The sequence below is a fragment of the Pleurodeles waltl genome, chromosome 4_2 (assembly GCF_031143425.1).
Source record: "Pleurodeles waltl isolate 20211129_DDA chromosome 4_2, aPleWal1.hap1.20221129, whole genome shotgun sequence".
In the NCBI taxonomy this organism is placed as follows: Eukaryota; Metazoa; Chordata; class Amphibia; order Caudata; family Salamandridae; genus Pleurodeles; species Pleurodeles waltl.
The window spans coordinates 97,574,507-97,598,849 of record NC_090443.1 but is presented as its reverse complement, the minus strand read 5'-3'; the positions used below and the strand labels follow the sequence as shown (position 1 = coordinate 97,598,849).

The window sequence follows — 24,343 nt, the reverse complement described above, 5'->3', positions numbered from 1 at the left end:
CAAGTAACAAAAAGATCACTTTGACAAAAGCAGTAACCCACTGACCTTTTCACAGTATATGTACTTTGTGATCTGCATGGTATACCTTCTCTTCAGCAGGCATATTAACCCTTTGCCCTACCGTAGGATAAGTCAAAACTTCTACTAGACAAAACTCCGTCTCTCTTCAGGAAGAACATTAATAATCGTAGTAATTTTGACATTTTTATTGTGGCCTGAAAATTTCTGGAGGCAAGGAACAGGCAGCTGGTGCTTTTAAAACCATAGTATATTTGCAACAAAGCACCCCCACCACAAGTGAGCTCCCGGTGCAATGGCACCGGTCGCACGGCCCTAGAGCCGGCCTTGTGTGTGAGTCTGACTCCATAATGCCCTCAGTCACATTGTCGTCTCCATCATCTTCCTATTTTGTCTACAAATTCCGACTTCGACTTTGGAGAGTGAGAAAGCCTGTTCGGCAGGATTCCTCTCTGCTGTCTCGGTCGAAAGCAGCAACACTTTCAGTTCCGACAGGATAGGTCGGGTTGCCTGTTCCTAGCTCTGAAGGTGAAGTGGCCTTTTTGAGAGATGGGTCTGCCCCTTCCCTCCTTTAACTGTATTTCTCTTCACCTGTGGCAATGCTAAGCCTAGGATTTTTTTTCCTTCTATTAGTCTCCCTGCATGTTGGTAAACTATCCCAATAGATTAATCTACGCGTTACCAGGTATCCCAACACATACATACATAGGGCCGAATTTAAGAAAAGTGGTGCTGCATGCAATGCAGCAACACTCTTCTCGCGCCCCTCCTGATTCCTCCTAATGCCACTATGCGTGTGCTGTATTTATGAAACGGCGCACCATGGCAGTATTAGGAAGGATAGCATCAACATTTTTGGAGCTATTGTGGCGCTTTGCTCCACTAGCATTAAAAGTGTTGGCGCTAGTGGAGCAAAGTCCAAGGAGACCCATTGATTCCAATGTGTGCGTCCTTTTAATGCCTGCTTTCAGCAGATGTTAAAAATGATGCCCACAATGGCGCAATGAAGTCTTGTAGATTTAATTGCGCCATTTTTGCGGGCCTCCTTCCGCCGGAATGCTCCTTTTGCATACATTATGCATGGCACTTGCATAACGTGGCGCAAAAGGTCCCAAAGTGGCTCAATGCACGCATTGCGCCACTTTGTAGATATGGCGCAGAGATTTTGCAAGCCTAATGTCACATTAGCATTAAAAAAATTACTCTAATGTGGCACTAGGCCTTCGTAAATTTGGGCCATAGTTTTTCCTGTGCCCTGTTGTCTGAAGGTCTGCACTGCTGCTCGTTGCCACAGACTCATTAAACTAGCCCTCTGACAGCTGTACCGTGCACATCTTTCCAAAGCTGGTGTGTTCACCTCATATAATACACTTGGGAGTTTGATGCGATCCGTGCCAATTGAGTTGAATCCGTTTCAGACTATCACTGTAGACTGTATGTGCTTCGTTCATGCACACAAACACCCTAACTCAGAATTCCAGTATTCACATTATTTGCTCATTTGTTTCTAACCTTGAGACACAAATGACTTTGGCCCTCATTACAACCCTGGCGGACAGTGCAATGTCGGCGGTAGGACTGCAAACAGGCTGGCGGTAATTACCGCCCCGTTTTGACATTGGTGATTTGGCACATGCCAAACCGCCAAAGTCCCACACCGTCCACCACAGCGGTAACGACCACCAAGCTGGAGACCATGGTCTCCAGCCCGGCGGCCATTACTAGTCCGCCTGTGGGATCATGACCCCACATACCACCATGGATTTCGTGGTTTTTGAACCACCACGAAATCCATGGCGGTAAGTACCATCAGTGCCAGGGAATTCGTCCCCTGGCACTGATTGGGGTCTCCTCCTCCCCCACCCCGACCTCCATGGGCCCTCCAGACATACCCCCCACCCCCCACTCACGTAGGCACACACCACTTACACACATACACGTGCACATACATGCACACATGCACACATACATACACGTTACATCCCAACTACACACATCACACCCCCGCAAACATATACGCACCCACACACCCCCTCTAAACACTCACACTCACACCCCCATTCACGCACACACCACCCCCACCCCGCTCCCCTGTTGGACGATCACCTTACCTGCTTTGGTGGTCCTCTGGGAGGGAACGGGGTCCATGGGGGCTGCTCCGCGCCAGCACTCCATCACCAGAACACCACCACGCCGAATACTGGAACGTAATTCGGTGGGCGGTGTTCTGATGACGTAACGGTGATGGAGGAGCAGCCTCCGCTACACCACCGATAGCCAGTATGGCTGCTGGCGGCACTCCGTCAAAGAAATGGCGGAGGGTCGCCACCAGTCATAATATGGTTGGCGGTCTTCTGTCCGGCGGGACCTCGGCGGTCATTGAAAAAGACCGCCGAGGTCGAAATGAGGGCCTTTGTGTCCCGCAAAGTCTTGTCAATTGTTTGAGACAGTTCCCATACTGCCAATTATGCCCACCAAGGCTTTGTTCAGTCCTGTCTTAAGTTCTAAAGTTTCCTTAGTTTCCTTGGGTTCACATAGCATTGTTCCCCATTTCTCCCCTTTCCGTTCTCTGTATTCAAACACATTGAAGGACAAGACTAGATATTGAACTTTTCCCTGATCCTCAGAAACAGCCTGAGTTTTTTGTCCCTAACAATTGTTGCATCATATTGCATTTCTGTTGGAGGCACCTGAGTGCTATGCAGGTTATATTCACTGCTAGCTACTTAAACACTGTGGCTGGATATGTTTAATCACTGTGCCACTTGTGGTCAGTGTTGCTCATGTCTGGGCTCTGCTGTTGTCATCATATTCCACATTCCCTGGTGGGGACAAACTTGCCAAAACATTTTGCAACCATTTTCAGACCCACTTCACAGTGTGTTATAAGGAGCAGTTGAGTAGTAGAGTTCTAAAGCTCCTTTTGAACGGCATGACTGTGGTCAAAACCATCCCTCTTTTCTCCTTTTTCCACAAATTCTGATGGATATTTAACTGAAGTACTTAATGATGCTCCAATTCGGACGCAGATGGATGCTTTTCAAAGAAATATATGAATTTTGATATCAAAGCCATTACACCAGATGTCACACTGTTCATTACCATCAGTGCCATTGTGATTCTGTTCTTCACTGATTTCTCAGTACCGTCAATACTGCACATTTATTTATGCAATTAACCCTGGTTCTGAGGATAGATCTCACTCGAAGAAGAGGAGGGTGCAAGGTGTGAAAGTGGGAGTGGTGTTCTTTCTGAAACTTCAGCTGAACTTGGTGAAGGTCCATGCAAGTTAGAGATTCTATGAAAAACAGATTTACATCATCTAGGTTTGTAGATTGCTATGTTTTGTCCTCGTATGGATATAGAGGGGTTGAGGAGGAAACTACCACCATTTTTATGCTAAAAAAAGTCATTCATCGTGGAAGAATTCAATGTACAACCAAGACACTTCCTGCTATATGGGAGTCTATTGTGAATAGGAAGAATTAGCCGGAAACAAGATGTTGTGAATCTAAGAAATGTTCAATATTTAGGAATAAAATATACATAGGAGACAGTTGACATAGGTGATCATAGCGAAACTGTCTCCACACTTTACAAAATGGTACTTGGCACAAAGACACTCTGTCAAACTTTGAAACAAATAGGCAAATGACTTGAACGCTGACATTAACAGTTGAAACATGTCTGATTCATTTACTGAATTATAATCTTAAATAAGCGATCTGATGTCTGGCACTACTTCTGATTTCCTAGACCCAATGGATCTTTTCCTAAGTTCTGAGGGGTGAAAAGAAACACACTAATCAATTCAATTTAAAATTCAATGTAACCCATTTGGTCACACATTAAAACTCGGAGGCAAAAATTAAAGTTCCAAAGATTTATTACAAATTCAAAGCCAAACTTATGTAAATGAGTCTCAAAACCATGCTATACAAGTGCAAGATTACCAAAGGTGAGTTAAAGTGTCAAATGAAATTGAAAGTCATAAGACACACAAAAACTTCAGTAGCCACATTACAGAAAATAATGAATAATACTTGATTCTCAGGTTCAAGCTGTGATTCTCCTGCCTAACCATTGAACCTATATATTTCTAACTACTCTGGTGAGATACAGGAAACCCTAAAATGTTCTAACCTAAAATAATAGAGATCTAACAAAGTTTCAGCTCTACAGAAGCCTCAGTAGAAGTTCCTGCAAGAGAAATGTGTGTAGCATAGAGCACATCAGCCAAGCAAAGGAAAAACAGAGATCTGAACCTCTCTAAGCTTCTCTAAGGCCTGCTCTAGACAAAGGGCAAAAAGGGTCTAAATCTCTAACTAGTTAAAGCACTCTTATCTCCTCAAACTTCAGATAGTTGACATCACTGCCAACAACTTTCCATAGTCTGAGCACAGTCGTGAATGGAATCCTTTTAATTAGGCTTTCATCTCTTGGTTCAGCCATCAGGATGACCTTGGATCTTTTCTTGTTTCAGGAATCCAGAGGGAAATTCTCCTTCATACCTCCTCATTAACACTCCCATCCTTGCCAACCTGTCTTCTCATACCCACTTATCTTTAACTAATAATACGTTTTTCATTAAAAGAAGGCTTCTGTTGACACACCTGCAGATAAATACACAACAATAGAAAACGTTCATGTTAAAAATTAAACACAGTAAAAACACTCAAGGCCTTAACTGTAGCCAATTTATCATCAACCTCAATGCACATTCGGATACATGGTTATACATGCCTTTCACTTTAATAAAATAAATAAGGAATAACTATAAAAATGTTGATTAAATAGGAAATCATAATATTCATACATGGAATAATACTGCATACACGTGCTTTATATATGATCATTCTATATTTCTCATTATAAACCCATTTCAGTTCACAACTTTCAGTCCTCTTCATTTACATGAATACATTTAAATACCTGCTATATATTATGGTCAAATGCATGTGATCTCCTTTCTGGAATGCAGGAACGCATAATGGCACAGCCAAGTTTTGCTCTCTCATACTCCTATGGTCATCCACATTCTTTACTTGATGAGGATAAGGCCTCCCTCACAAAGGCATCTCAACAACCCCTTTTTTGAACACCTTCTAAAAAACCTTTCAATGTGGAGAAAATCAATAACAAGAATACCCTTGCGAATCACTTCCAGCAGTCATCAAGCCAACCAATATAGCCGGAGGGCAGGTACACTGGGAGAGAGAGAAGAGATTTTAAGAAACCATGCACAGATACCCATATCGAGGTGTAATGAATGTTTCAGATAAGTAATTTAACCACTCCTTCCTAGGGTCACTTCCTTGTCTCTTTACTTACGTCATGTGGATGTGCCATTCCAAAGCAGCTGACCGGAAACTCATAAATACTGAAACAAAAACAGCACATGAGATTCTGCAAATACACATGAAAATGTAACCAAGAATTCATAGTAGATGATCAACTCTCAACAAGAGGACACTAAGGATAACAACTTGGAATATAACTCCAACTTCCCACTGTTACCCACATGGGGATTGTAGGAGGCTGGCCTGGCGTGTAGTGGGTACCAGAGGTACTTACACCTTGTGCCAGGTCCAGTTATCCCTTATTAGTGTAGAAGAGGTATTTCAAGCAGCTAGGCTGATAGAAGGTAGCTATGGAAAAGCAGCTTAGGCTGAACTAGGAGACATGTAAAGCTCCTACTATACCACTGGTGTCATATGCAAAATATCATAAGAAAACACAATACACAGATGTACTAAAAATAAAGATACTTTATTTTTATGACAATATGCCAAAAGTATCTCAGTGAGTACCCTCAGTATGAGGATAAGTTATATGCACAAGATATATGTACACAAACCAAAATTATGCAGATAATAGCAAAAGGAAGTAATGCAAGCAATGTAAAGTTACAGTAGATTGCAATAGGTGCACATAGGTATAGGGGCAACACAAACCATATACACCAAAAGTGGAATGCGAACCACGAATGGATCCCAAACCTATGTGAGCTTGTAGAGGGTCGCTGGGACTGTAAGAAAACAGTGAGGGTTAGAAAAATAGCCCACCCCAAGACCCTGAAAGATACGTGTAAAGTGCACCTACTACCCCCAGAGAGCACAGAAGTCGTGATAGGGGGATTCTGCAGGAAGAACAAACACCAGCAATGCAACAACAGTGGATTTCCAGACCTGAGTACCTTGTAAGACAAGGGGACCAAGTCCAAGAGTCACAACAGTGTCGAGAGTGAGCAAGAGCCCAAGAAATGCCAGCTGAGAGTGCAAGGAAGCTGTCACCTGTTGGAAGAAGCTTGGTGTTCTGCAAGAACGATGAGGACTAGGAACTTCCCCTTTGGAGGATGGATGTCTCACATCGTGAAGAAGCTTGCAGAGGTGTTCCCACGCAGAAAGACCGCAAACAAGCCTTGCTAGCTGCAAGGGTCGCAGTTAGGGTTTTTGGATGCTGCTGTGGCCCAGGAGGGACCAGGATGTCGCCACTTGGATGAGGAGACAGAGGGGGCGCCCAGCAAGTCTGGGAGCCCTCACAGAAGCAGGCAGCACCCGCAGAAGTACCAGAACAGGCACTTGGAAGAGGAGTGAACCGGAGTCCACCCGAAGACACAAAAGGGAGTCCCACGATGCCGGAGGACAACTCAGAAGGTTGTGCACTGCAGGTTAGAGTGTTGGGGACCCAGGCTTGGCTGTGCACGAAGGAAATCCTGGAAGAGTGCACAGGAGCCGGAGCAGCTGCAAATCACGCGGTACCCAGCAATGTAGTCTAGCGTGGGGAGGCAAGGACTTACCTCCACCAAACTTGGACTGAAGAGTCACTGGACTGTGGGAGTCACTTGGACAGAGTTGCTGAGTTCCAGGGACCACGCTCGTTGTGCTGAGAGGGGACCCAGAGGACCGGTGATGCAGTCTTTTGTTGCCTGCAGTTGCAGGGGGAAGATTCCGTCGACCCACGGGAGATTTCTTCAGAGCTCCTGGTGCATAGAGGAGGCAGGCTACCTCCAGAGCATGCACCACCTGGAAACAGTCGAGAAAGCCGGCAGGATGAAGCGATACAAGGTTGCTAGTAGTCGTCTTGCTACTTTGTTGCGGTTTTGCAGGCGTCCTGAGCAGTCAGCAGTCGATCCTTTGGTAGAAGGTGAAGAGGGAGAGCAGAGGAACTCTGATGAGCTCTTGCATTCGTTATCTGGTGAGACCCCCAAAGCAGAGACCCTAAATAGCCAGAAAAGGAGGTTTGGCTACCTAGGAAGGAGGATTGGCTACCAAGAGAGGTAAGAGCCTATCAGAAGGAGCCTCTGACATCACCTGTTGGCACTGGCCACTCAGAGCAGTCCAGTGTGCCACAAACACCTCTGTTTCCAAGATGGCAGAGGTCTGGGACACACTGGAGGAGCTCTGGGCACCTCCCCTGGGAGGTGCAGGGGAGTGGTCACTCCCCTTTCCTTTGTCCAGTTTCGCGCCAGAGCAGGGCTGGGGGATCCCTAAACCGGTGAAGACTGGCTTATGCAGAGATGGGCACCATCTGTGCCCATCAAAGCATTTCCAGAGGCTGGGGGAGGCTACTCCTCCCCAGCCTTCACACCTATTTCCAAAGGGAGAGGGTGTTACACCCTCTCTCAGAGTAAATCCTTTGTTCTGCCTTCCTGGGCCAGGGCTGCTTGGACCCCTGGAGGGCAGAAACCTGTCTGAGGGGTTGGCAGCAGCAGCGGCTGCAGTGGAGACCCCGGAAAGGCAGTTTGGCAGTACCAGGGTTCTGTGCTAGAGACCCGGGGGATCATGGAATTGTCCCCCCAAAGCCAGAATGGCATTGGGGTGATAATTCCATGATCTTAGACATGTTACATGGCCATGTTCGGAGTTACCATTGTGACGATGTACATAGGTAGTGACCTATGTACAGTGCACTCGTGTAATGGTGTCCCCGCACTCACAAAGTCCGGGGAATTTGCCCTGAACGATGTGGGGGCACCTTGGCTAGTGCCAGGGTGCCCACACACTAAGTAACTTTGCACCCAACCTTCACCAGGTGAAGGTTAGACATATAGGTGACTTATAAGTTACTTAAGTGCAGTGGTAAATGGCTGTGAAATACCGTGGACGTTATTTCACTCAGGCTGCACTGGCAGGCCTGTGTAAGAATTGTCAGAGCTCCCTATGGGTGGCAAAAGAAATACTGCAGCCCATAGGGATCTCCTGGAACCCCAATACCCTGGGTACCTCAGTACCATATACTAGGGAATTATATGGGTGTACTAGTATGCCAATGTGAATTGGTAAATTTAGTCACTAGCCTGTTAGTGACAAATTTGGAAAGCAAAGAGAGCATAACCACTGAGGTTTTGGTTAGCAGAGCCTCAGTGAGACAGTTAGGCATCACACAGGGAACACATACAGTGCACATACTTATGAGCACTGGGGCCCTGCCTGGCAGGGTCCCAGTGACACATACACTAAAACAACATATATACAGTGAAATATGGGGATAACATGCCAGGCAAGATGGTACTTTCCTACAGGGATGATAGAGGATGCAAGTGAAAAGTATGGTCCAAGGGGAACCCTGCAGACATCAAACACACAGGCACCTTAAACTGCAGCCCAAGAGATAGATTGCCCCCTTGTGAAAATACCAGATCAGACGCATGTGGTAAGAGAAGGCACAGAAGGCTTAGGACCCTTCCTAGCAGACCCAGTATCAATAAAGAAAATAGCATGGCGATGAAACCCATCCCTTCTGGGAAGGTGGATGTAAGGGCTGGAACAACAAAGTGGCAACAAGAGGTAATGTGCATGAATACCCACAATGCTTACACATAATAATTTGCTCTGATCATACCTGACTTCTGCTGCCCTGCACGTAAAGAACACATGTGCTTCTGAAGGGTGATTCAGTTACAGCTGTAAGAGGACTGACTTCATTAACAAGGGCAAAATATGTAAATAAAGGGAATAGAAACCCTGAACCTGAGTAGGATATAGATTTTCCTTGAAGTGCCACACACATGATATCATACATACTGTGCTTGGTAGGTTATTTTCTGCATGTTTTCCTATGGATGTTATGTAGGTTAGATTATAAATGTTACAATGTTCTACATGTCACTTTATGAATGATGAGGTACCTTATGTATGTTACAGAATGCATACCACAGTATATATTATGTCTGGTATATCATGTGATACATGTTCTGTTATGCAGGTTACATCATAAAATGTGTGGTTCATATAGCATTATGTTGTTCATATGCATATTGCATTATTTTACACATGTTGTATTGCATGGGTTAGGTTACGTTATGCATTTTACCTGTTATTTCAGGAATGTTACTATGTGGAGGTTATGTTGTGGATGATATGATATGCACAGTATTTATGCCAGGCTTGTTACATTATGCATGTTTCGTTTTGCTTATTATTTTATGAAATGTGATGTGTTACTCCTTATACAGAGTACTTTACGCAGGTTAATTTGTCTCAGGCAGGTAATGATATGCTCATTTTTATGCATGCTGCACTATGACGATTGCAGTATGTTAGCTAGTATTGTTATGTTCCGTTTGCATGTAATTTTGCAGGACTGGAGGCAAGGATGATGCATTTCTTTCTTCACTTTTTATTATTCAGCAGGTTTATAGATCAAAAGTGTAACTGTGAACACCACATATCCCATGAATCAAAGAACGTGTCCATGAAAACCATGAACCAATCATAATACAGTCTGAATGTCCATATAAATTCATGCCCCACTAAGTCCTTCCTCTTTCTTCACTGCTGCTAGTCAGTTAAGTCCCTCACTTCCTTATCAACTCTGGGTTGTTCTGAGCTATCAGGGGTTTAGAGCATTACTGACATTCTACTGAACATTATCTCAACAGTGTTCTGTTCTCAAACTGTTTTCAGCTTGTGCTATCTACATCTACGCAGCAGGTTTCGGTCTGAGCACATTTGACTCTGTACAGGTCCCTTAGGTGGTGCTGTTTCCCACCATTGGAGGATCCTGCCACTTTGAGACCCCATTTGCAGTGCACTTCCACAGCACTCTACAGGCACGGGACACGCTCTAGGAAGAAGGCGGAAATGTCCTAATTCAGCAATTGGGTACCCTGTGGTAAACGCTCCCTACCAACCCTCACTGACACACCAAGAACACTGTAAGATTATTCCAGGCCCTCAGGCCTTCTCACGCTGTGCCACCTTGTGGCTCCTTCTGTCAAATTTTGAGCACATGAGAGGGGGCTGCCCTTCCTTATTTATCACAGGGCAAACATTTTTAAACAATTGTAGTGCTCTCACCCCAACTAATGGATTCCTATAAGGATTATAGAATGTTCACCTAATTTGGCCTCTGAAGAGGAATGGCCCCCTCAGCGCCACCTTTCTGAATGGATTGATAAGCCCCTATCACAAGCCATTGCCTAGCACTGACACCACTGCAGGAGAGTGTGGAGCTCATGTCCTACGTTTCCACTGGCTCTAGGATACGTGGAGACATGGGAGCATGGTCTAGCAGCTTATCTGATGTGGGTTCCACAAATGCCCAGAAATGTGACACGGGGCACCTGGAAGGCTTCGATTGACTAAGAGAAGCCTTCTGTGAAAGTGCACGCAATTTACAGAATTTACTCTAACGGAAGGATGTTTTCCCCTGGAAGATTGGCAATGCTGTTGCAACCGATTCTGGCCCCAAAGAGGGGTTCAGCCCAACTTGGGGAGGTTGACACAGAGGACGATGGTTCTTTGGATGAGGGGCGCAATTCGGGCAGACTGTGGCACCCAGGCTTGGGTGTCTCAGGATCCTTGAAAGGGGATTTCACCAGTACTGATATGTTTGAGCCTGATGGCATTTATCACCCAAGAGCATTGTAATAGCTCCCTCACCAAACCATTGCTGAATATGTGTCTTGGCAAGATTTGCCATCCCCTAGAAGGAGGTGCATGCCCGCTTGCGGGCTGAGTGCCCTAGACCAGCCCTTGAAGGCAAGATAGTTGCCACCCTAGATATAGACCCAAAACTATGTACCTTTTACGCCAAGTATGTGAAGGACCCTAAGAAGGGGAGTGACCGCTTCTGGAGGGTTGTCAGTATAAACATGTAGATGCCTTCGGGCCCCTGACCAAAATCATAGAAACAGCAGAACAGGCAAGGCAAGGAAATCGGGAACCCCCTTACCCACTGAAATTGTAGCGTGTTGGGTGCAGAGAACATTGTGCCTTTTAGGCAATGCCAACTGCGCATTATCCCCTGAAAGACGATGTTCTCTATTGATAAAAATGGACCGTAAACTTGAGGAGTTGTCATCGTCAGAGGCCAAGCCAGTAGAACACAGTAATTTGTTTGGAGACCCTTTGGCAAGAAGCTTGGGCAAATCGTGGCCACTTTCTCAGTGCTGGACAGGGTACAAACATCAATCAAAAGATCTTCCCTGGTAAGAATTTCTATGGGGCTGGAAGAGGCAGGGGTCCCTCCTCTGGCCACTCTCTCCCAGAAGGCCCCACCAGAGGCCAAACCTGCTGGAACAATGGAAGGAATGATGGCCGGCAGCATACCTTTCTCCTAAGCTTGGGATGCGTAAAAGGCATAGCCAACCACACAGCCAGAGGAGGGGCTAATGCACCCAGAGGACTTTATGGTAAGCAGTACTCTTTCCTTCCCACAAAGACTGGGAGGGAGGTTGAGATTCTTGGATCACAGTTGGGCAGAGATCACTTCAGATTCTTGGGTACTGGAGACAGAGAAAGGTTTCCACATAGAGTTCTACGGAACTCCACTTCAAACGCTAAGACCATGACCATTGACCTTTTTGGAGCAAGACACAAGCTTGATAGACCCCGAGGCACAGGATTTACTCTCCAAGGCTGCTATTTGGAGGTCAATTCTTCATCCTCGGTGGGCTCAACAGCAATCTTTTCTTAGTAGAAAAGAAGGACAAAGGGTTCCTTCCAGTAATAAACCTGAGAGGATTCAACGAGTAGCAGGTTTACCGCCTTTTCAAGATGGAGGGCATCCACCTCCTGAGAGATCTTCTACTACAGGACACAGGTTAGTACGCCTTGAGCTCAAGGATGCCTACCCTGTGGTCTCCATTTTTCTCCCTCATTGCCACTTTCTGCAATTTGAGTGGCAGTATCAGATTTTTTAGTTTCAGTCTCTCCTGTTCAGCCTTTCATCAGCACCATGCTGCTTCACAAAGCTTCTCACGCCTGAAGTGGAGGCCTTGTGGATGCAGGGGGTCAGGTTGATTATTTACCTCAATGATAACCTCCAGATGAATCAATATTGCAACAGTTGTTGTCCCATTTGAACACGAGTATTGCGCTCCTACAGAAGCTGGGGTTCGTCATCAATGGACAGGACTCAGAGCTTATCCTATCATAGGCCATGACCTTCTTGGGCTTCCTGATAGACACAAAATCAGTTACGCTGAGGCTACCAGAACAGATAATCCCGAAGATCAAGAAGGAGCTGAACAAAGTCCTGAGGAGAGACTGGATCTCCCTCAGGCAACTAGCCAGGATATTTGGATTATTATCTTCCTTGATTCAAGCTATATTTCTGGGTCCCCTGCATTGCAAGGCCTTGCAACGACTGAAAGCGACCCATTTATGGAGGGGCCTCACTTACTCAGAACTTGTGTCTTTCACAACGGAAGTCAGGATAGAACTTCAGCAGTGGATAGACCATATGGAGGCGTGGAACGGATGGGCAATCTTTGTATCTCTGCCGGACCTAATAAGAGAATCGGATGCCAGGGCTGGGCTGCCATGGGTGGCACAATCTCCATGGGTGGTCAGTGGACAGAGGAGGAGTTGAATCTACACATCAACTGCCTGAAACTTCTTGCAGGATGGTTTGCGATTCGCTCCCTGACACGGGGAAAGGTCTCATGCTGTGTTCTTCTGTGGATGCACCATACGGCAGCAGTCCAGTATTCAATCGTCTGGAAGGTACCCTTTCAAAGGCACTGGCGGAACTGGCCAAAGACTTTTGGCACTATTGCCTTAAACATCAAATCCCGGTGACAGTGGAATATCTTCTGGGGTCCCAGAACACAGTGGTGGACTGGAACTCTAGACATTTTTAAGGATTCCAACAACTGGATCCAGCGACCTTCCAGGCTCTGATGGACCAGTAGGGTCTCTGCACCATGGATCTGTTCACCTACAGACTGAATGCCCGACTCCTCAAGAATGTCAGTTGGAGACCAGATCCAGGAGCATCGGCGGTAGATGCTTTCCTGCAAGATTGGGATTTAGGTCAGGCCTATGAGTTTCCACCTTTTCTTCCAATTCCCAGAGTAGCAGCTCAAGTCCAGCAACAGAGAGGGTCATTGATCCTTATAACTCCATTCTGAAGATGGCATGGTTTCCCTCACTATTGGAACTGTAGTGGATGGCACTAGTGCAGCTGAAATAGTTCCAAGGGATCTTTCGAGATCCCAGCGGCCGTCCACATTCACTGGTTCTATAGGGTCACCTAACACTCATGGCTTGGAGGATTTTAGGCAACGATGGCAAAATTGCAGACTTTTGGAAGAAGCTCAGAGACTTGTACAGCAAGCTTGGGCCCCAGGACAGCCAAGTGGTACAGATTGGCCTGGAGAAGATGGGCTAGTTGGTGTGTAGAGAGACACCTGGATCCCGTGGGGTCCACGGTTATAGACATATTGAATTTTCTTGCAGAGCTGTCTAGGTCGGGGCTTGCCTATTTGACAGTGAATTATTTCCTATCAACAGTTTCAGCGGGACATCAGTCGATCAATGACATCCCGGTAGGGATACACCTGAGGGTGTGTAAACTGCTAAAGGCTTCAGAATGTCTAGATCCCCGGAACCCAGATATTATGGGGTATAGGATGTCAATCAGACTCTTCATCTTCTCTCAGATTAGCAAGACAATCAATATCTCTCTGGGAAGGAGATCTCAATGAAGTTGGCTATGTTATTGTGCCTTACATCCTGTAAGAACGTTTCGGAAGTCAGGGCTTTGGACATCACGGCAAGAGTTTTTACAGTGGAATGGGTTCCTTCACTGTATGTAGAAGAACCAAAACAAGTACCAGGACAGTAACTTATCTAATGTTTGAAAGTCATCCTAAACTTTGTGTGGTACGGTGCCTTAAGGCTTACAAGGAGATGTCGATGGAGTTAAGACCGCCAGGTGAGATACAATTGTTGATTGCCATCAAGAAACCGTACAAGGCGGTTGCATCCCCTTCCATTGCCAGGTAGGTAAGATGGATCATGGAGGAGGCTGGGATCGATACTCACCTTTTTTGGAGTCCACTCGATCATGGGTGCTATGGCATCCAAGGCCGTACAGGTAGGTGGCAGGCTGGAAGACATTATGAATGTGACCGATTGGCCTTTGCAATGCACATTCAAAAGATTTTATTTCAGACCAATCCATGGAGCCACATGGTTGGTCGTGAGTAAACTTAAACATGCATAATCCTCGCCTTGGGTCCTGACATAAAATGAAAACATTTCTAGCTAAAATAAAGGAAAGTTTCAATTCTATTAAGGGACACGGAGGCAAGGATTATCCCACATTTAACATATTGGCAACATGATTTCCCTCCCATCTTTCTGGGCATACACAGTATATATTTGATATACTGCTGTCTACTCGTTTCGGAACAGTTTTGAATTACAGGTAGTATCACACATGGAGAGCCATGGCTATAAAGATAATAATGTTTTTTTTAATGAAATATGATTATATTTTGGGATTATTCCAAGCGTGTGATTTCTCTACAAGACTTAAAATGTCATTCTGTTGATGTGATAATGTAAACGAGTTGCCTAATCTGATATTGAACAGTGTTTAATAGACTTTGTTTCATTCTTAGGCTCAGTGCTCAATTTGAGACGGTGGTTGCCAATGGCAGGCACCAGCACTTATTTTTGGGGACCAGCATTTATTTCTCTTCATCAGACATTCTCCAAGACAAACAGAGGGAAGACCAATCTAAACCGAAAGACTGAGGAAGAGAAATACAGATAATAAGTCACCAAGGGAGAAAGCACAAACCTGTAAGAGTGAGATAACTGGGCAGGGAGTGCCAGGCACTGAATTAAAGATGCCTGAGGGATTTAGTACTGCTCACCCTTGGTATTCAGCAAGCTGACAGTTTATAGTGCCAGTCGCTTGTGTTTTAGCAGCGCTTTGGGCACCGACACATTGTTTTATAAATAAGGCACTGCTTAAGCACTGATTCCCAGACTAATGGAGGCTGCTTGAACTTAACTCCTACAATGAAGAAGAGGAAGGACTTCGTGGGGCATGGATTTATAGGACATGCGACCTGCAGTATGATTGGTTTATGGTTGTCATGGACACGTTCTTTGCTTCATGGGCTATGTAGTGTTCACAGTGTTACTTTTGACCTTTGCACCTGCTGAATAATAAAAAGTTTAAAAAGAAATGCATAATCCTCGACTCCCTTCCCTTCATAGAATTGAAACTTTCCTTTAAATTAGCTAGGAATATTTTCATTTTACACGTTTCAGTGTGCAAGTTATCTATGCATATTATTGCATTCTAACATGTTATATAATATGCATGATCAGGTTATAGATGGTTCGTTACACACATTGCGTTGTGCGTGTTACATAACACGTTTTATATAGTTTGTGTTAAACGTTTTAGATTATCGTGTTTCATACATGGTGATTGTTTGGGGATACATAGAGGTATTTTCCGCATGTGTCCTACGCTGGAGCTCCTGCGGGGCAACCAAGCTCTCTTGTGATTTCCGGTTAACTTCCCTTCTTTTGAAACAATGAAATCTGCATGTGAAGTATTTTCAGTCTGCGCTGCCTTTGCCCTGCATTTTTTTGAGATGGCGGAAGACATGCAACATTTCCAGAATCTTACCAGGAGCGAAATTAGCCTACAGTTGTTTTAAAAGGAATCCATTTACATAGTGGAAATTTAGCTCAGCTCCAGCAATCATGCCTCGGTTGTGGTCTGGATCGAAAAGCTTGTTTCTATGAGTGGGTCCTACTCAACCATTCCGAGACCCTAGAAATAAGCAAGGCCACTTGAATTATGTGATTGCTGTCAGCCGCGGCGATTTTCGCATAATTATAGATTTGCCGCAGTTGACACATAAGGCATCATCTGTTGTATAATCTGCAGATTTCACACAAAAAATGTTTTTGACTCTAACGGTTCAAAGGTTATTTAAAATGCAGTGACATGTCTTGCCACGCTATGTGAGACCCTTTGTATAGCTAGACTGTTCACTTTCCTGTTGCTTGTTATATTTTGGTATTTAACTCGAACTAATGAGGGACAGCCAATGCCCAGTGTTACCAAGCTTACAAATTATGAAATCATGAGGAAATACTATTACAAATTGTTCCGCGTTGTGCCGCATATTTTGCATTTTCCTGCAGCATAATTTACTGAACCCTGCCGCATAATTTGTCCCTCTCCGACCGCATAATTCTAGTGTCCCTGGAAATAAGGCACTTCTTGGAGTGAGTTAGCACGAGGACACTTAGGGGTGTGTACCTTTCACTCAGGCCACGCCCAGAGCCGCACAGATGTCCTCTTGGCCGCAGGTGCTCCTGCCTCCAGCAGTGACAGGTGCGCGGCTTCTGGAGCATTGGACTCTTCTGCCCCAAGCGCACCCTTCCTGCCCCCCGGTGGGGCCCGGCTGTCCTCGAGGCGAGCTGCTGGGTCCGCTGCGCCGGCTAGCGCCGAGGCTCCCAGCTTTTATCCGCATTACCACCAACAGCGCACTGAGGCGCTTTCTGGATAGACGCACTGTCGAGACTTTCTCAAGGTGAGTACAAATCGGGTATTCGGACTACAAACTCACGATTCTGCTTTCAGTATGCGCCCTGCGATATACCCAATAATATTAAAACAGTACAATTGATAATAACATAACTGGCATTTTCAAGAGTCCGCAGATTTTGTTGTTTCATAAGCACTATGAACAATAATGCATTATTGTTAAATGTAGTGAATGGCCATCATTTTAGCAAACACAAAAGGGACGTTTTGCAATTGTGCAACATGTATGTTTACCAGCATTTAGCAGAGCATCTGTCATTGATGTAGGGACTGGAGCTCAGGGAAAGGAACTGGTTTGCACAGGATCACACGTTTGTAAAGCGGGAAATGCAGGCATTGAATGAAGTGGCCGGGACTCAAAGCTAGCAGCTTGCTGTCTACATTACGCACCCCTAAATGGGAGCGGCGTAGAAGACTGACTACACCGACACCGCAGACAGATCCCAGCAGCCAAAAGATGTCAATAAAAACAAGAGCCAGTGGCGTAACATAGGCCCCCGCTGCCCCGCGGTGAACGGGTGCTCCCCCCTCCCCCCGAGCGCCATGGGGCCCCCTTGGCACAGTCTCGAGAGCTCCTGACTGAGCCGGGAGGGGGGATCTTTGTAGTTTGCAGCCCCCCCTCCAAGTTTCGTTACGCTACTGACAAGACCCACTTGTTTTTGTAAAAGGACTATGTCCGTCCCCCTCCCCGCCCCAGCCACATAATTGAATTTACATGGCTCAAATTACTGAACTTTGAAGCACGAGAGGCTGAAATTTTGAGTACTTCCTCTCACATAACTTTTATAGTCTTATACAGGTTATCAATTAACCTCATTTCAGGACACCTCCCTGTTTGGGTCGTCAGAATCACATTATATTAATGGTAACGAGGAGAATACCACCTTGACAGACTAATAAGTATGTCCCATCCTCCGTGCGCATGTGCAGAAGTGGGAGGTGGGGCTCTGTGGTGGTGTTATAATAATTTAGCATGCAAAATATATGTGATTCACCAGGGAGCCGTCAACCCCCCATAACCCCCCTCCCCCCGCCCAGAAAAAATACACGACAGATTTCAGTAGCCAACCAGATCCGCCGACACTGCTGCGTAAAGTAGATTCTTTATTGATAGTTTGTCCAGTTCTTAGTGTGCACGTGCAGGGTGCGTGATCTGATTATTCACCCTACAGAAAGACTCTAAACCAGTGGTTTTCAAACTTTGTAATGCCTCGCCCATCCAGTGGCGGGAAAAAACATCATTGGTCCCACTCAGAATTTTTCACAATTATTTTATTAAGTTGGCAATGTTTAAACATGTCTAGATGAATATAAACATTGCAGTTCAGTTTTAAAATGCAATACATTGTTTTCTGCTTAAAACAAAGCATGGTTATCTGCATAATGCTTCTTTTGGCCAGAGTCTGGCGCTCCCCCTGGGATCACTGGAGGCCCACATAGGGGGGCCCGACCCCCAGTTTGAAGACCCCTGCTCTAAATTAATTTGCACCTCGCGCCCCCCGAAAAAAAATTACATGGAGACTAAAGATACAATATATTAGTAATGCCCACCCTGGAAGCAGGAGCGGAGCATCGAGAAGTGCCTTGCCTTATTGAGATAGGATAAGGCGCTTGCTGATGGAGAGCAGTCCTCCTGGTCCTTCAAGGGACCGGAAAGTAAGTTTTTGGTGTGCTGCCACTGTTGCATTGTGGGGGATTTGTGACTGCTTAAAATACTCTTAAAAATGCCATACATTCCTATCACTGGGAATTTGTGATTTGTGGCATTGATACTAATTTGATCTATTTTTACCCTGCTGAACTCGCACTTTTCCTTCACACCCACTTCCTCATTTCTTGGTGAACCATTTCCAGACACCATTTTTTGTCTTTTCTCACGCGCTTTAGTCTTTTGCCGCGTCAGGGTCTGGTTGGCTGTTACTTAAACAGCCCCATGATGCTGGCATGCAGCGGACAGTACTTTTTGGTGTGCTGCCGCTGTTGCGTTGTGTGGAACTTGTGACCACTTAAAATACTCTTAAAATTTTAATAAATTCCTTTCACTGTGAATAGGAGATTTGAGGCATTGATACTGATTTTATCTATTTTTAACTTGCTGCACTCACACTTTTCCTTCCATACCCACTTCCTCATTCCTTGGTGGGTCATTTCCAGACGCCATTTTTTCTTTTTTCTCACGCGCTCTAGTCTTTTGCAGCGTCATGGTTTAGTTGGCTGATACTTAAGCAGCCCAATAATGAAGAGGCACCTAAGGCAAGTCTGTCTGCACCCGTCCGCCGAGCTGTACGTGACCATCCATGCTGCTTCTTCGGCACCATTTATTTTTTATTTTATAACTACACTAAAAGAATGGGCTAGAGTTGGGCCATTTTGACATTGACCCTACCCCTGAGCAAACTAGAAGGTCCTGTCTCCTGCAGAGAATGTAGGCTTTGTCTTGGCATAATAGACCTTTCCCCCAGTCAGGCATTCGTCATTGGGGACGCGTAGACTGCAGTGTGGATTATTTAATGCACATTCTTTAAGCAAACATGCCCAAGAAATTCATGACCTTATCTATGAATTCCACCCTTACTTCCTACTTGTTACGGACTCCTGGCTAAGAGATTGGTCTAACCCTGTTATTGCAGTGGCGTTACCTACAGGCTACCTAATTACTAGACAGGGTAGACCTAACCATCAAGGTGGAGGTCTTACTATCATTGTAGAGACTTTCTGCAGTTGGATTTCCTAAATTCCAGCCCATTGGAAGAGTGGAATGTCTGGAATTCTGCTTTAGGATTAATCCCTCACAATCCTCTTCTGGGTTCTTGATTTATTGTCCCCCCCACCTCCTGGGCCTAGTTCCCAAATCCTGGCCTCACTGGGGGAACAACTTACTCTTTTGGTCCTTCAAAACACCAATTTTACTTTGCTTGGCGACATTAATCTCCGCTTAGAATGCAAAGGGAAGCCCGAGATAGCTATTTTTTGGACACCATAAATCTCCTGGGACTATACATTCTGGTATCAGGCCACACAGGGAGGGCACACCCTTGATGGTATCTGCACCAGTAACCCAGCTCTGATTGTTGAGAATTACACCCCGTTGAGCTGAACCGATCATTATTCATCCCATTCCTTCTTTACCAAGAGACTAAAAAAGGGCACATGTACGGGCACTTTTTTGCTGGGTTTCAATCACCCATAGATGGGGAAAGTTGGCATCTGATCCTAAGTTTGTGCAGGTTTTCGTAAATTCATCGCCCCATCTAACTGGGCATGTTAGTAATGATGTGGAGCTCTTTAATAGATGGACAACCCAGACCGTTGACAGGCTTTCTTCTAAAGCTCCAGCCAGGAGGAATTTCAAACTGCACCTTTCAGCTCCTTGGTATGACGCAGGTCTGAAAGAGCAACATTTGGTCTGTAAACAATCTGAAAGAAAATGGCGGAAGACCTACAAAACAGATGACTTAGTTAAGTTCAGAGCATCTTTTAAAATCATACCACAAATGTACTAGGCCAGCAAAAAGGGTTTACTACCATTCTCAAATAGAAGTAGCTAAATCTGATCAAAAAGCTATTTTTAAAATCACAAATTCATTCCTGAAACCCAAGGCACTAGAGAGTCAGATTCCTCCATCCCAAGTCTTATGTGATGAGATCTCTCTCTACTTTACTGAAAAAATACAATTAATTTGTAAAAATGTTGTTTCACCAGTTCCCCCTGAAACTAATCTCGGAACAGAAATAGTGTCTGGGAATACCACAAACACAATGTCGACTTTTCAACCGATTTCTGTAGATCAGTCACATCAAGCCATTTTGGCTTGTCAGTTCAGCTCCACTAACGATTCGTGTCCTCCTATAATTTTACATTAACCGGTTGACATTGTTAATCCAGTAGTCAACCAAATCTTGAACAACACTTTGAACTCAGCAGAGATCCCGAAAGCCTGGAAGGTGGCGGTTGTGAAACCACTAAAGAAAATGCCTCTTGCCAACCCCACCATTTTATCTAACTATCAACAAATCTCTCTCCTGACAGCCTTAAGTAAAATCATAGAGAAATTGGTCAACCATCAACTAAACTCCTATCTTGAAGTAAATAATGTGCTCCATTTTCTTCAATCAGGCTCCCATTCTAAACATTCAACCGAAACCGCTTTGTTGCAGGTTGCTGACACACCAAAATTAACATTAGATGCAGGGCAGAACGCTGTTGTGATCTTTCTAGACATGTTAGCGACATTTGATACCATCTCCCATGAAATCCTCCTTCAGCATATCAGAGAGTGTGGAATTGGAGGATCCACCTACCTCTGGTTAAAATTGTTTATCTCAGACAGAAAGCAGATGGTGAAGCCAGGTCCTTATACATCAAAGGAAAACACAATAGCCACTGGTGTCCCTTAGGGCTCTTCTTTAAGCCCTGTCCTATGTAACATCTATTTGACACTGTCGGTGTCCCTCATAACATCTTTCAGAATCAATACCATCTCTTATGCCGATGATACATGACTGATTCTATCCTTAGAGAAATCTTCTTTGGGGTCGGAAATCAACTTTAAAAACTGTCTGTGTGCTGTCATAAAATGGATGCAGGCGAACCATCTAAAATGCAATCCCACCAAAACACAGATCATGTTATTCGGAAAGGTGAACAATTTTGTTCCCTCTCTCTGGTGGCCAGAAGATACTCTGCTTCCTCCAGCCACGGTAGAAGTAGTCAGGAATCTGGGAGTCAAGTTTAACTCTGTTTATCCTTTATGCCACATGCTTTGACTATTGCAGGATCCTGTTTTAACCTCATAAAATCTTTAAAAAAAAATCTTCAAACTTCTACCTCCCGTAGCTAGGAAGTCAGTAGCATGTGCTCTAATTACTTCAAGGCTGGAATATTGCAACAGTCTTTATGCCGGCTCCTCTAAACAAGTTCTTCAATAACTCCAAGTAGTCCAACATGCAGCAGTAAAGGCAGTACTTAAACTATCAACGAGAACATCAGCCTCTGCCGCACTTAAGAGCTTACACTGGCTACCTATCCATAAGAGAGTATTGTTCAAAAGGCTTATGTTCATTTTCAGAGCTTATAATAATACGGATACAAAACTAATAGCACCAAGATTTATACCCTACCACACAAGCGGAAAACTCAAATCCTCACATGATAATCTACTACAGCCATTCCATTTTAGGCTTAAAACTAAAGGTGGGAAAGCTTTCACTGTTTTAGGGATCGAGGCCTGGAATTCCCTCCCCAGACATTTCAGACTCATTGAGTGTGAAACTATTTTCAGAAAGCACCTTAAGACTTGGATCTACACGATGACTGACTCCCTCTGCTACTCCTACATCTTGTAAGTCATCTCTTTTTGTGACACCTTAAGCATCCTTGCTCAGCCCTTATAGCACTACCTCTCATTTTCTTGGTTCCGCCTAAGCGACAGGATACTCCTTTGAAAGTGACAATGCACTCTATAAGTGAAGAAATCAACTTAAATCGAATCAAGGGGGCGAGGGGCTAATTTTAAAACGGAGAGTCATCTGTGGTGTCTGCCCAGTGTGGAACCCACAAGGATGGACAGGCGTTAATCCGTATGTCACGTGACATGTGTTAGTGCTGTGTAATGCTGTTACCACATGCAGGTGGTGTTATACATGGCTTTAAGTGGGGAGGGTGCGTCCAGGTCTCACACCCACCAGTAATTAAACACAGACATTGAAACGGGTTCCCATCGGGCACTGTATTCTTGTCCTTTACAGACAAAAACTGATCGATTTCTACACAGTGACTGTAAAAACCATGGTGATCTATGTCATCGATTTAGTTCCTTTTTACATTTTATATTGTTACTTAATCTTGCATTCCCCAGGAGTGTTTGCTTTTTCCGAGATGAGTTTCTGTATTTTTTTGTGCGGCATTTCACTGTAGCTTAGTGAGTACTATGAACTGAGTCATCTCGAAGTATCAGTTCATGTTGTGGGTTGGTGTTTCTATAGGGCACAACTGAGAACTCTGAAGTTCAAGCCAAAGGCAGTGCGACTTTCTCACAGAGCCTGTCGGTGGCTCATAGAAGTTGCCAGCATACATGTTCATGCACTCATTGGCCTCTTTGCGGGCCGCACAAAGCAATGATCATTAAGACAATTGTACTCTCGATTCTGTGTCAAAGTGTATGTAGGAGGTACACAACATGCCAAATACTAACAGGGCGAAAGTCAAAGAGAATGCAGTCCTTACAGGTGAGGGTGTGGTGTGTGTAATGTGGCGTGATGAAATGAAGGAGATGCAAGGAAGCAAATGTAGGAGAGAATGAAAAAAGTGTTGAAGTAATAAATAAGGTGTGAGATGAGCAGATGAGGATCACAGAACAAGAAGCGGAGTAAATGGGCAGGGGGCGTCTAACAGACAGGCTGCGGAGGAAAGTGAGGTAAATGGAGGGAGAGTGCGTGATTGAGCCATCCTGACCATGACTACCCCTTCCACAGGCCTTCTAATGGTTTATTCACAGTCTCACATTTTCAAAATCAAAATGTTTTATTTCTAATTATTCACAACAAAAGTGTTGTTACTAACTGTTCTGATACTGCGGTCAAGCATTGACTAAGCCAATAGATTTCGCTTGTTTTAGGTGCATCCCCGTTACTGTGTGATACATCTGGGTGCAAGAACTGAACAATCACAGAGGGCACCAAAATCCTGGCTGGGTGGTGCTGCGGGAAGCACAGATTTTAGTTTACATGTTTTAATCCGCGATGTTATTTATATACACCACAACTCTTGGAAAGGATTCTTAGGCCATATCCCCGTTAGAGAACTGCAGTCACGGCTCGCTGACCTGTAAATCTTAATCACAACATGGGGTGTCCAGATGAAATGGGAGAGGGTAGACACGGATGCCTTTCTGGGTAAACTTGTGTGTGAGACTAGTGAGGCATTCTTAGTAACTAAGTTACCTGGGAGGAGGGGACACCAGACAATATCTCTAATGCTTTTCGAAATTCATGTTCTGCAGTGGACCAGGAGTTGAGACAGTCTAAAGTTTAAAAGAATCTTGGAAGGAGCTGTCTGAAGCCTCTGCCTTGAAGAACCAAGCACTGTTCTGGAAGGTTGTTAATCGGCCTTCCTTTTCAGATTTTGAGGAACCCTCCATAGATACTTTCATCCCAGTGGAGGCATGGGTTGCCCACTACAATATTATTTATAATCCAGATAATAGAGCCCCTACTCAAGAGTGTGAAAAGACAGTTTATGGTAACCCAGAACTGTATTCCAATCTTGCCCACTTAGATTCAAGGCTGTAATCATCGCCCTTAGGCATAGCATGACGAGGAAATCGCCCGGCCCCAGTGGTGTCCCCCTAGATCTCTTCAAAGATAACATTGTGCTGTTGGCCCCTATTTTGACAAATGTTTTCAAAGCTTCCATTAGTGGGGACCTTATAAACATGTGAAAGGTATTGGTAGTGGTCCCCATCTTTTATAAAAGGGACCAGCATGATCCCCGCTGCTACCAATCTACTTC

General features: G+C 44.8%; 1 protein-coding gene across 5 annotated transcripts in view; it reads left to right on the top strand.

Annotated features, from left to right (window-relative positions):
* Positions 1-24,343, top strand: part of B4GALNT1 (beta-1,4-N-acetyl-galactosaminyltransferase 1) — a 556,280-nt gene that overhangs the window by 193,832 nt on the left and 338,105 nt on the right. Inside the window, exon 1 of one of the 5 annotated variants that reach the window (XM_069230846.1) lies at positions 16,691-16,819. The exons of the other annotated variants lie outside the window; for them this stretch is intronic. The gene's annotated coding sequence lies outside the window, so the exon portion shown is untranslated. Of the gene's footprint in view, positions 1-16,690; positions 16,820-24,343 lie in introns of those variants that run through there. 5 annotated transcript variants of the gene reach the window in all.